The 14,622-nt window shown below is 48.2% G+C and overlaps 1 protein-coding gene across 4 annotated transcripts in view; it reads right to left on the bottom strand.

Moving 5' to 3' along the window:
* PALD1 (phosphatase domain containing paladin 1) overlaps positions 1-14,622 on the bottom strand; it is a 492,251-nt gene that overhangs the window by 229,890 nt on the left and 247,739 nt on the right. The gene's annotated exons all lie outside the window — the stretch shown is intronic.

Raw genomic sequence — 14,622 nt, forward strand, 5'->3', positions numbered from 1 at the left:
ACCAGAAGGTCCCTCTGCCTTCCAGCACCCAGCCCCCAGTGTTGCCGTGCTGCCGATCATTGCTGATCGGTCAGCACGGCCGGATCCCCCACCCCCAGCTGCTGCAGACAATAGCAGCCGCTGGTAAGTGTAAAACAACCCTCCCCCCAAGCCTTTTCCAGACCCCCCTGTGTACCTGGCAGCTGTCAGGGCTCTAAAAACTAAAGTCGTGATGGACGCGATGTTACCGATGTTCTGATGGTCGCAATGTTCCTGATCGATGTTTCGGGGGGAAAAAACTTTTTTTGAAAAAGATTCTTTTAAGTTAAAATCGTTTTGGATAAGGTTAAATTCATGTTCTTCACCTAATTCACTCGTAAAAAAACACAGACAATTTCTGAGTGTTTTTTTTTTTTTGGGGGGGGGGGGGGAATCGTCAATTAAGTGGTTAGGTGAGGAAGTAGTCTGTGACCGATTAAAAAATATTAATATTAATAAATCACCTGGTCCCGACGGAATCCACCCAAGGGTTCTCATGGAGCTACACTCCAAATCAGCAAGACCCCTAAATTTGATTTTCATTGACTCACTTACATAAGGCATGGTTATCAAAGACTGGTGTATAGCAGAAGTAGTGCCGATATTTAAAAAGGAAAGTAAATCTAAACCGGGTAATTATAGACCGGAAAGTCTTACATCTATAGTGGGGAAAGTACTGGAGGGTATTTTAAGGGATAGTATACAGAAGTTCCTTGAAGCCAATAAGGTTATTAATAGGAACCAACATGGATTTGTGAAGGATAGATCATTTCAAACTAACTTAATAGGCTTTTATGAAACAGTTAGTGCGAACCTAGATCAGGGTAAAGAGGGGGATGTAATCTTTTTAGACTTTGCTAAAGCTGTCGATACAGTACCTCACACGAGACTTACCTATAAATTAAGAGAACTTGGGCTAGGGAGCACAATATGCACTTGGGTTAGAAATTGGTTAGATAAATGGGAGCAGCGAGTGATGGTAAATGGAACTTTTTCAAAATGGACTGAATTACTAAGTGGTGTGCCACAAGGATCTATACTTGGACCACTACTGTTCAACATCTTCATAAATGATCTAGAGGTAGGTCTAGAGAGCATGTTGGCAATTTTTGCAGACGATACCAAACTGTGTAAGGTTATAAATTCGCAAGGGGATGCTCAGTCTCTTCAGAACAACTTATTTAAACTGGAAGCATGGGCAGCAAAATGGAGAATGAGGTTCTATATAGCCAAATGTAAGGTAATGCACTTCAGTAGCAAGAACAAACATACTACTTACACACTAAATGGGGAAAAAAATAGGATTTTACTTACCGGTAAATCTATTTCTCGTAGTCCGTAGAGGATGCTGGGGACTCCGTAAGGACCATGGGGAATAGACGGGCTCCGCAGGAGATAGGGCACTTTAAGAAAGCTTTGGATTCAGGGTGTGCACTGGCTCCTCCCTCTATGTCCCTCCTGCAGACCTCAGTTAGAGAAACTGTGCCCAGAGGATATGAACAGTACGAGGAAAGGATTTATGTAACCTAAGGGCGAGATTCATACCAGCCACACCAATCACACCGTATAACTTGTGATAAACTACCCAGTTAACAGTATGAACAAGTAACATAGCCTCGGTTCAAGACCGACCAACTATAACATAACCCTTATGTAAGCAATAACTATATACAAGTCTTGCAGAAGAAGTTCGCACTTGGGACGGGCGCCCAGCATCCTCTACGGACTACGAGAAATAGATTTACCGGTAAGTAAAATCCTATTTTCTCTAACGTCCTAGAGGATGCTGGGGACTCCGTAAGGACCATGGGGATTATACCAAAGCTCCCAAACGGGCGAGAGAGTGCGGATGACTCTGCAGCACCAATTGAGCAAACAGGAGGTCCTCCTCAGCCAGGGTATCAAACTTATAGAACTTTGCAAAGGTGTTTGACCCCGACCAACTAGCAGCTCGGCACAGTTGTAGTGCCGAGACCCCTCGGGCAGCCGCCCAAGAAGAGCCCACCTTCCTAGTGGAATGGGCCTTAACCGATTTAGGCAATGGCAATCCTGCCGTAGAATGCGCCTGCTGAATCGTGTTACAGATCCAGCGAGCAATTGTCTGCTTTGAAGCAGGAGCGCCAACCTTGTTGGCCCCATACAGAACAAACAGAGTTTCAGTCTTCCTGATCCTAGCTGTTCTGGTCACGTAAATCTTCAAAGCCCTGACCACATCCAGGGACTCGGAGTCCTCCAAGTCCCGTGTAGCCACAGGCACGACAATAGGTTGGTTCATATGAAAAGATGAGACCACCTTGGGCAGAAATTGAGGACGAGTCCTCAACTCTGCCCTATCCACGTGAAAAATCAGGTATGGGCTTTTATATGATAAAGCCGCTAATTCCGAAACACGCCTTGCAGAAGCTAAGGCCAACAACATGACCACATTCCAAGTGAGGTATTTCAACTCCACTGTTTTGAGTGGTTCAAACCAAGGTGACTTGAGGAAACTTAATACCACGTTAAGATCCCAAGGCGCCACCGGAGGTACAAAGAGAGGCTGAATATGCAGCACTCCCTTCACAAAAGTCTGTACTTCAGGAAGAGAAGCCAATTCTTTTTGAAAGAAAATGGATAAGGCCAAAATTTGGACCTTTATGGACCCTAATTTTAGGCCCAAATTCACTCCCGTTTGAAGGAAGTGAAGCAGACGGTCCAAATGGAACTCCTCCGTAGGAGCAGCTCTGGCCTCACACCAAGAAACATATTTCCGCCATATACGGTGATAATGTTTCGATGTCACATCCTTCCTAGCCTTGATCAGGGTAGGAATGACCTCCTCCGGAATCCCTTTTTCAGCTAGGATCCGGCGCTCAACCGCCATGCCGTCAAACGCAGCCGCGGTAAGTCTTGGAACAGACAGGGCCCCTGCTGCAGCAGGTCCTTCCTTAGAGGAAGAGGCCACGGATCTTCTGTGAGCAACTCTTGCAGATCCGGATACCAAGTCCTCCTTGGCCAATCTGGAACAATGAGAATTGTTCTGACCCTTCTTAGTCTTATTAATCTCAACACCTTGGGTATGAGAGGCAGAGAAGGGAACACATAGACCGATCTGAACACCCATGGTGTCACCAGAGCGTCTACCGCTACCGCCTGAGGGTCTCTCGACCTGGCGCAATACCTCTTTAGCTTTTTGTTGAGACGGGACGCCATCATGTCTATTTGAGGCAGTCCCCACCGATCCACGATCTGTGTGAAGACTTCTTGATGAAGTCCCCACTCTCCCGGATGCAGGTCGTGCCTGCTGAGGAAGTCCGCCTCCCAGTTGTCCACCCCCGGGATGAACACTGCTAATGCGCTTACATGGCCTTCCGCCCAGCGCAGAATCCTGGTCGCATCTGCCATGGCCACTCTGCTCCTTGTGCCGCCTTGGCGGTTTACATGAGCCACTGCCGTGATATTGTCCGACTGAATCAGAACCGGTTTGTTCTGAAGCCACTCCTCCTCCTGGCGTAGGGCATTGTAAATGGCCCTTAACTCCAGGACATTGATGTGGAGACAAGTCTCTAGGCTTGACCAGAGACCTTGGAAATTTCTTCCCAGTGCGTCAGCCCCCCAACCTCGGAGGCTCGCGTCTGTGGTCACCAGGATCCAGTCCTGAATGCCGAACCTGCGACCCTCTAGGAGGTGAGCACTGTGCAGCCACCACAGGAGAGATACCCTGGCCCTGGGAGACAGGGTGATCAGTTTCTGCAACTGTAGATGGGACCCGGCCCATTTGTCCAATAGGGCCCATTGGAAAGTCCTCGCATGGAACCTGCCAAAGGGGATGGCCTCGTATGAAGCCACCATCTTCCCCAGAACCTTTGTGCAATGATGCACCGAAACCTTTTTTGGCTTTAAAAGGTTCCTGACCAGGGCTATGAGCTCCTGAGCCTTCTCCACCGGAAGAAAAACTCTTTTTTGGTCTGTGTCTAGAATCAGGCCCAAAAAGGTCAGACGCGTTGCAGGTACTAGCTGGGATTTCGGTAAATTGAGAATCCAGCCGTGCATCTGCAACGTCTTCACTGACAAAGACACGCTGTCCAGCAACTTCTACCGAGATCTCGCCTTTATAAGGAGATCGTCCAAGTACGGGATAATTGTGACTCCCTGCTTGCGCAGGAGCACCATCATTTCCGCCATTACCTTGGTGAAAATTCTCGGGGCCGTGGAAAGACCAAACGGCAACGTCTGAAATTGGTAGTGACAATCCTGTACTGCAAATCTCAAAAACGCCTGGTGAGGGGGGAAAATCGGAACATGAAGGTACGCATCCTTTATGTCCAGGGACACCATCCAATCCCCTCCCCCTCCAGGCTGGCGATGACCATTCTAAGCGATTCCATTTTGAACTTGAACCTCTTCAAGTACAGGTTCAGGGATTTTAGATTTAGAATGGGTCTGACCGAACCGTCCGGTTTCGGTACCACAAACAGGGATGAATATTAACCCTCTCCTTGCTGGAGATGAGGAACCTTGATTATCACCTGTTGAATGTACAATTTGTGAATTGCCGCTAACACTAGCTCCCTCTCTGACGGGGAAGCCGGCAGAGCCGATTTGAAAAACCGGCGAGGGGGCATGTCTTCGAATTCCAGTCTGTATCCCTGGGAAACAATCTCTATTGCCCAGGGATCCACCTGTGATTGAACCCAGACGTGGCTGAAAAGACGAAGACGTGCCCCCACTTGATCTGACCCCCCCCCCCCCCCCCCCCCCGGAAAGCCCCAGCGTCATGCTGTGGACTTTGCGGAAGTAGGGGAGGACTTCTGCTCCTGGGAACTAGCTGAGTGCAGCTTTTTTCCCTTGCCTTTACCTCTGGTAACGAAGGACGATCCTCGCACCTTCTTGTTTTTATTGGAACGAAAGGACTGCATGTGATAATGTGGTACCTTCTTAGAATGCTGCTGGGGAACATAAGGTAAAAAATTTGATTTACCGGCCGTAGCAGTAGAGACTAGGTCCGAGAGGCCTTCTCCAAACAACTCCTCCCCCTTGTAAGGCAATGACTCCATATGCCGCTTTGAGTCGGCGTCTCCCGTCCACTGTCGGGTCCACAAGAGCCGCCTAGCAGAAATAGACATAGCGTTTATTCTAGAGCTTAGTAAACAAATGTCTCTCTAAGCATCCCTCATATACAAGGCAGCATCTCTGATATGCTCCATGGTCATTAGAATGGTATCCCTATCTAAGGTGTCCATCTCCGTAGATAAGGAGTCTGCCCATGCCACGACAGCACTACAAACCCAGGCCGACGCCATGGCCGCCCTAACTATAGTTCCTGAATGTGTGTAAATGTGCTTCATGGTAATTTCCTGCTTGCGATCAGCAGGATCCTTGAGGGAAGCAGTATCCGGAGAAGGCAGTGCCACCTTCTTGGATAAGCGTGTCAGCGCCTTGTCTACTTTAGGCGCAGATTCCCATCGTATCCGATCCTTCTGTGGAAAAGGATACGCCATGAGAATCCTTTTGGGAACATGGAGTCTTCTATCCGGAGATTCCCAAGCCTTTTCGCATAATTCGCTTAGCTCAAATGAGGACGGAAACGTGACCTCAGGCTTTTTCCCTTTATACATGTGAACCCTCGTGTCAGGGACAGGGGGTTCCTCCGTGATATGCAAAACCTCTTTTATGGCAATAATCATGTACCTAGTACCTTTTGCCACCTTCGGCTGTAATTTTGCATCCTCATAGTCGACACTAGAGTCAGTATCTGTGTCAGCGACCTGGGATATAGGGCGCTTTTGAGACCCTGAAGGTCCTGGCACCACAGGGACAGGCACGGACTGGCTACCTGACTGATCCCTAGCTTCAGCTTTGTCTAATCTTTTATGCAGGAGATTTACATTCAAGACATTCAGCATATCCACCCAGTCCGGTGTCGGCGTTGCCGACGGCGACCTGACATTCAAGCACTCCCCCTCCACATTAAGCGAGCCTTCCTCATCAAACATGTCGACACACACGTACCGACACACTGCACACACCCAGGGAAACTTTTTCTGAAGACAGTATCCCCTGAAAAGCCCTTTGGAGAGACAGAGAGAGAGTATGCCAGCACACACCCCAGCGCAACAATCTGGAGACCAACACAGAATGCTTTTCCCCAGCAGCGCTGTATTATACTTTATCCGCCAATTATGTGCCCCCCCCTCTCTTTTTAAACTCCCTTCACCGTGTGTAAGCAGGGGAGAGTCCGGGGAGCTTCCTCTCAGCGTTCTGTGGAGAGAGAAATGGCGCTGGTGAGTGCTGAGGGAGAAGCCCCGCCCCCTCGGCGCCTGACTTCTGTCCCGCTCAAAATCGTGTAAAATGGCGGGGGCTCAATTATATACATGTACAGTGCTTAGCTGTACATGTATATACCTATTTGCCATCTAAGAGGTGTTATTATTGCTGCCCAGGGCGCCCCCCCTGCGCCCTGCACCCATACAGTGACCGGAGTGTGTGAGGTGATGTGGAGCAATGACGCACAGCTGCAGTGCTGTGCGTTACCTCTGTGAAGCTGAAGGCTTCTGCCGCCTGAGACGTCTTCTTGCTTCTGTTCTTCTGGCTCTGTGAGGAGAACGACGGCGTGGCTCCGGGGGTGGACGCCCAGGACGAACCTGTGTTCACCCCCTCTGAAGCTAATGGTGTCCAGTAGCCGAGGAAGCAGATCCTATCAGTTAAGTAGGTCTGCCGCTCTCTCCTCAGTCCCTCGATGCAGGGAGCCTGTTGCCAGCAGTGCTCCCTGTGAAAAAAGTAAAAATCCAAACAAAAATGCTTTCTGTAGCAAAGAACTCAAGAGAGCTCCCTGTAGTGCGCCCTTCATCCTCTGGGCACAGTGTAAAACTGAGGTCTGGAGGAGGGACATAGAGGGAGGAGCCAGTGCACACCCAGAATCCAAAGCTTTCTTAAAGTGCCCTTTCTCCTGCAGAGCCCGTCTATTCCCCATGGTCCTTACGGAGTCCCCAGCATCCTCTAGGACGTTAGAGAAATAGGGGATTCTGTATTGGGAAAAGATCTAGCTGTTCACATAGATAAACTTAGCAGTAGTAGGAATGCAGCAAAAAAAGCAAACAAGGCATTAGCATGCATAAAACGGGGAATTGATGCAAGGGATGAGAGTGTTAAACTCCCATTATATAAATCACTAGTGAGGCCACATCTCGAATACTGTGCACAATTATAGGCCCCATACTATAAAAAGGATATCCTGGAACTAGAAAAGGTACAGAGACAGGCACCCAAATTGATTAAGGGGTTGGAGGCGCTAGAATAAGAGGAAAGGCTTGTTAGGCTGGGTATGTTTACACTGGAAAAAAGGAGATTAAGAGGGGACACGACTAACATTTACAAATATATAAGGGGACAATACACAGAGCTAGCGGGGGACTTGTTTTTGGTAAGATCAACACAAAGGACACGCGGACACCCGCTTAGGATAGAGGAGAGTAGATTTCGCACCCTGAGACGGAAAGGTTTCTTCACAGTAAGGACAACACGTATTTGGAATTCCCTGCCTGAGACTATAGTAATGGCAGACTTTATAGTTACTTTTAAGAATAGGCTAGATAAATTCCTAACCGATAACGATATACAGGCTTATGAGAGGTAAATCATGGACTAAAGTAAAAAATAAAAATGTAAAAATTTAAAAAATAATAAATAAAAGACGAATGGACATAACGGCTAAACATTCACCACAGTTAATATTAGTTCTAAAATATTACAGTATAGGAGATCACTAACAAGTTGAACTCGATGGACAAATTGTCTTTTTCCAACCTCAGAAACTATGTTACTATGTTACGTCTGTAACATGTATCAAGTTATGGAGGGTATTTATGAAAGCTGGAACACAGCTATCTAGGCACAAGAGGAGCTCTCTGCCCCCTGGTGACTTACCTGCACCAAGTCTGTAGCTCTTGCAGTTTACCACCATAGGTCTGTAAATCTCTACCAAATACCCCTAATGTCTCTGTGTTGCACTCAATCCACACGCAATGGCAATGCTCACATATCTGAGCTGTTTTTAGCTACTGCACATACCTAAACATTTCTAAAAACTCCTACGGCACCTGCGTTACTCAGAATGTACGCTCATAGACGCTGTTAAGATCAGGACAGACGGTATTAGAAATGGGGCATACCTGGGTGGTGACTGGGAGGTGGCTAAAAGTGAATGCAAAATAAGTCTGCCTCAAGGGCGTACTTTGGGAGTGTTGTGGATGTGTCAGTAATAGTGGCTGCATTCCTAGACGCACAGCAATAACCACTGGAGACCAGCGTCAGACAGTGAAACTGCACCTGCCATAGGGCTAGTGTAAGTGATGGTGGTGTCTAATGAATCACCAATGGTATTACAGCATGCAGGGAACATAGAAAGTGGGCGTACGTCTCGGTCCTTGCACAGTCAGACACACACTTGTACACCAGGGGAGGGGCTGTACCTAGTATATGCATATACTCGCAGCCACGACTCCGGCAACAGAAGGAAGAGCGAACGCAGCTGCGCCCATCTCTAAATCATGCCCTACTTGTGTCATATGTCTAACTGTGAACCAAGCATGTCATGTGTCTGTAACTGTGTACTAAGCATGTCATGTGTCTGTAACTGTGTATCAAGCATGGTATATGTCTGTAACTGTGTATCAAGCATGGTATATGTCTGTAACTGTGTACCATGAATGTCATATTTCTGTGTACCATGAATGTCATATTTCTGTGTACTATGCATGTCATGTGTCTGTAACGGTGTACTATGCATGTCATGTGTCTGTAACGGTGTACCAAGCATGTCATGTGTCTGTAACGGTGTACCAAGCATGTCATGTGTCTGTAACTGTGTACTATGCATGTCCTGTGTCTGTAACTGTGTAACAACGATGTCATATGTCGGTAACTGTGTACTAACCATGTCATATGGTCTGTAACTGTGTACCAATCATTTAATATGTCCGTGTACTAACCATGTCATATGTCTGTAACTATGTACCAAGCATGTCATGTGTCTGTAACTGTGTACCGAGCATGTCATATGTCTGTGACTGTGTACCATGCATTCTATGTGTCTGTAATTGTGTACCAAGCATGTCATATGTCTGTGTACTAACCATGTCACATGTCTGTAAATGTGCACAAAGCATGCCATATGCATGTAAAGATCAACCAAATACCCTGTGCCACTAAATGTGTACTGAGCATGCCGGATGTTTGTAAATATTTAATGAATAAAAAATTGAGTGTACAGTATTATAAAATGTAATATAGCAATTACAAAACAATTCAGTGCAGCTTATATGAGATATGCTGCCAGGTAAAAATAAGAATTTACTTACCGATAATTCTATTTCTCATAGTCCGTAGTGGATGCTGGGGACTCCGTAAGGACCATGGGGAATAGCGGCTCCGCAGGAGACTGGGCACATCTAAAGAAAGCTTTAGGACTATCTGGTGTGCACTGGCTCCTCCCCCTATGACCCTCCTCCAAGCCTCAGTTAGGATACTGTGCCCGGACGAGCGTACACAATAAGGAAGGATTTTGAATCCCGGGTAAGACTCAAACCAGCCACACCAATCACACTGTACAACTTGTGATCTGAACCCAGTTAACAGTATGATAACAGAGGAGCCTCTAGAAAAGATGGCTCACTACAGCAATAACCCGATTTTTTGGTAACAATAACTATGTACCAGTATTGCAGACAATCCGCACTTGGGATGGGCGCCCAGCATCCACTACGGACTACGAGAAATAGAATTATCGGTAAGTAAATTCTTATTTTCTCTAACGTCCTAAGTGGATGCTGGGGACACCGTAAGGACCATGGGGATTATACCAAAGCTCCCAAACGGGCGGGAGAGTGCGGATGACTCTGCAGCACCAAATGAGAGAACTCCAGGTCCTCCTCAGCCAGGGTATCAATTTTGTAGAATTTTACAAACGTATTTGCTCCTGACCAAGTAGCTGCTCGGCAAAGTTGTAAAGCCGAGACCCCTCGGGCAGCCGCCCAAGATGAGCCCACCTTCCTTGTGGAGTGGGCATTTACAGATTTTTGGCTGTGGCAGGCCTGCCACAGAATGTGCAAGCTGAATTGTACTACAAATCCAACGAGCAATAGTCTGCTTAGAAGCAGGAGCACCCAGCTTGTTGGGTGCATACAGGATAAACAGCGAGTCAGTTTTCCTGACTCCAGCCGTCCTGGAAACATATATTTTCAGGGCCCTGACAACGTCTAGCAACTTGGAGTCCTCCAAGTCCCTAGTAGCCACAGGCACCACAATAGGTTGGTTCAGGTGAAACGCTGAAACCACCTTAGAGAGAAACTGAGGACGAGTCCTCAATTCCGCCCTGTCCGAATGGAAAATCAGATAAGGGCTTTTACAGGATAAAACCGCCAATTCTGACACGCGCCTGGCCCAGGCCAGGGCCAACAGCATGACCACTTTCCATGTGAGATATTTTAACTCCACAGATTTAAGTGGTTCAAACCAATGTGACTTTTGGAACCCAAAAACTACATTGAGATCCCAAAGTGCCACTGAAGGCACAAAAGGAGGCTGTATATGCAGTAACCCTTTTACAAACGTCTGAACTTCAGGGACTGAAGCTAGTTCTTTTTGGAAGAAAATTGACAGGGCCAAAATTTTAACCTTAATGGACCCCAATTTCAGGCCCATAGACACTCCTGTTTGCAGGAAATGTAGGAATCGACCCAGTTGAATTTCCTCCGTCGGGCCTTACTGGCCTCGCACCACGCAACATATTTTCGCCAAATGCGGTGATAATGTTTTGCGGTTACATCCTTCCTGGCTTTGATCAGGATAGGGATGACTTCATCCGGAATGCCTTTTTTCCTTCAGGATCCGGCGTTCAACCGCCATGCCGTCAAACGCAGCCGCGGTAAGTCTTGGAACAGACAGGGTCCTTGCTGGAGCAGGTCCCTTCTTAGAGGTAGAGGCCACGGATCCTCCGTGAGCATCTCTTGAAGTTCCGGTTACCAAGTCCTTCTTGGCCAATCCGGAGCCACGAATATAGTGCTTACTCCTCTCCATCTTATCAATCTCAGTACCTTGGGTATGAGAGGCAGAGGAGGGAACACATACACTGACTGGTACACCCACGGTGTTACCAGAGCGTCTACAGCTATTGCCTGAGGGTCCCTTGACCTGGCGCAATACCTGTCGAGTTTTTCCCAACGGTTTATAATCATGTGGAAGACTTCTGGGTGAAGTCTCCACTCTCCCGGGTGGAGGTCGTGCTGAGGAAGTCTGCTTCCCAGTTGTCCACTCCCGGAATGAATACTGCTGACAGTGCTATCACATGATTTTCCGCCCAGCGAAGAATCCTTGCAGCTTCTGCCATTGCCCTCCTGCTTCTTGTGCCACCCTGTCTGTTTACGTGGGTGACTGCCGTGATGTTGTCCAACTGGATCAACACCGGCTGACCTTGAAGCAGAGGTCTTGCTTAGAGCATTGTAAATGGCCCTTAGCTTCAGGATATTTATGTGAAGTGATGTCTCCAGGCTTGACCATAAGCCCTGGATATTCCTTCCCTGTGTGGCTGCTCCCCAGCCTTGCAGGCTGGCATCCGTGGTCATCAGGACCCAGTCCTGAATGCCGAATCTGCGGCCCTCTAGAAGATGAGCACTCTGCAACCACCACAGGAGGGACACCCTTGTCCTTGGTGACAGGGTTATCCGCTGATGCATCTGAAGATGCGACCCGGACCATTTGTCCAGCAGGTCCCACTGGAAAGTTCTTGCGTGGAATCTGCCGAATGGGATTGCTTCGTAGGAAGCCACCATTTTACCCAGAACCCTTGTGTACTGAGACTTGGCTCGGTTTTAGGAGGTTCCTGACTAGCTCGGATAACTCCCTGGCTTTCTCCTCCGGGAGAAACACCTTTTTCTGGACTGTGTCCAGGATCATCCCTAGGAACAGAAGACAAGTCGTCGGAACCAGCTGCGATTTTGGAATATTGAGAATCCAATCGTGCTGCCGCAACACTACCTGAGATAGTGCTACACCGACCTCCAACTGTTCCCTGGATCTTACCCTTATTAGGGAATCGTCCAAGTAAGGGATAACTAAAATTCCCTTCCTTCGAAGGAATATCATCATTTCGGCCATTACCTTGGTAAAGACCCGGGGTGCCGTGGACCATCCATACGGCAGCGTCTGAACTGATAGTGACAGTTCTGTACCATAAACCTGAGGTACCCTTGGTGAGAAGGGTACATTTTGACATGAAGGTAAGCATCCTTGATGTCCCGAGACATCATGTAGTCCCCTTCTTCCAGGTTCGCAATCACTGCTCTGAGTGACTCAATCTTGAATTTGAACCTCTGTATGTAAGTGTTCAAAGATTTTAGATTTAGAATCGGTCTCACCGAGCCGTCCGGCTTCGGTACCACAACAGTGTGGAATAATACCCCGTACCCTGTTGCAGGAGGGGTACCTTGATTATCACCTGCTGGGAATACAGCTTGTGAATGGCTTCCAAAACTGTCTCCCTGTCAGAAGGAGACATCGGTAAAGCCGACTTTAGGAAACGGCGAGGGGGAGACGTCTCGAATTCTAATTTGTACCCCTGAGATATCACCTGAAGGATCCAGGGGTCTACTTGCGAGTGAGCCCACTGCGCGCTGAAATTCATTGAGACGGGCCCCCCACCGTGCCTGATTCTGCTTGTAAAGCCCCAGCGTCATACTGAGGGCTTGGCAGAGGCGGGAGAGGGTTTCTGTTCCTGGGAACTGGCTGATTTCTGCAGCCTTTTTCCTCTCCCTCTGTCACGGGGCAGAAATGAGGAACCTTTTGCCCGCTTGTCCACGAAAAGACTGCGCCTGATAATACGGCGTCTTCCCATGTTGAGAGGCGACCTGGGGTACAAACGTGGATTTCCCAGCTGTTGCCGTGGCCACCAGGTCTGAAAGACCGACCCCAAATAACTCCTCCCCTTAATAAGGCAATACTTCCAAATGCCGTTTGGAATATGCATCACCTGACCACTGACGTGTCCATAACCCTCTACTGGTAGAAATGGACAACGCACTTAAACTTGATGCCAGTCGGCAAATATTCCGCTGTGCATCACGCATATATAGAAATGCATCTTTTAAATGCTCTATAGGCAAAAATATACTGTCCCTATCTAGGGTATCAATATTTTCAGTCAGGGAATCCGACCACGCCAAGCCAGCACTGCACATCCAGGCTGAAGCGATTGCTGGTCGCAGTATAACTCCAGTATGTGTGTAAATACATTTTAGGATACCCTCCTGCTTTCTATCAGCAGGATCCTTAAGGGCGGCCATCTCAGGAGAGAGTAGAGCCCTTACAAGCGTGTGAGCGCTTTATCCACCCTAGGGGGTGTTTCCCAACGCACCCTAACCTCTGGCGGGAAAGGATATAATGCCAATAACATTTTAGAAATTATCAGTTGTTATCGGGGGAAAACCACGCATCATCACACACCTCATTTAATTTCTCAGATTCAGGAAAACTACAGGTAGTTTTTCCTCACCGAACATAATACCCCTTTTTGGTGGTACTCGTATTATCAGAAATGTGTAAAACATTTTTCATTGCCTCAATCATGTAACGTGTGGCCCTACTGGAAGTCACATTTGTCTCTTCACCGTCGACACTGGAGTCAGTATCCGTGTCGGCGTCTATATCTGCCATCTGAGGTAACGGGCGCTTTAGAGCCCCTGACGGCCTATGAGACGTCTGGACAGGCACAAGCTGAGTAGCCGGCTGTCTCATGTCAACCACTGTCTTTTATACAGAGCTGACACTGTCACGTATTCCTTCCAACAGTTCATCCACTCAGGTGTCGACCCCCTAGGGGGTGACATCACTATTACAGGCAATCTGCTCCGTCTCCACATCATTTTTCTCCTCATACATGTCGACACAAACGTACCGACATACAGCACACACACAGGGAATGCTCTGATAGAGGACAGGACCCCACTAGCCCTTTGGGGAGACAGAGGGAGAGTTTGCCAGCACACACCAGAGCGCTATATATATACAGGGATAACCTTATATAAGTGTTTTTCCCTTTATAGCTGCTGTATGTTTAATACTGCGCGTAATTAGTGCCCCCCCTCTCTTTTTTAACCCTTTCTGTAGTGTAGTGACTGCAGGGGAGAGACAGGGAGCTTCCCTCCAATGGAGCTGTGAGGGAAAATGGCGCCAGTGTGCTGAGGAGATAGGCTCCGCCCCCTTATCGGCGGCCTTATCTCCCGTTTTTCTATGTATTCTGGCAGGGGTTAAATGCATCCATATAGCCCAGGAGCTATATGTGATGCATTTTTTGCCATCCAAGGTGTTTTTTATTGCATCTCAGGGCGCCCCCCCCAGCGTCCTGCACCCTCAGTGACCGGAGTGTGAAGTGTGCTGAGAGCAATGGCGCACAGCTGCAGTGCTGTGCGCTACCTTGTTGAAGACAGGACGTCTTCTGCCGCCGATTTTCCGGACCTCTTCTGCCTTCTGGCTCTGTAAGGGGGCCGGCGGCGCGGCTCCGGGACCCATCCAGGCTGGGCCTGTGATCGTCCCTCTGGAGCTAATGTCCAGTAGCCTAAGAAGCCCAATCCA

Source organism: Pseudophryne corroboree, chromosome 3, assembly GCF_028390025.1.
Source record: "Pseudophryne corroboree isolate aPseCor3 chromosome 3, aPseCor3.hap2, whole genome shotgun sequence".
NCBI classification, from domain to species: domain Eukaryota; kingdom Metazoa; phylum Chordata; class Amphibia; order Anura; family Myobatrachidae; genus Pseudophryne; species Pseudophryne corroboree.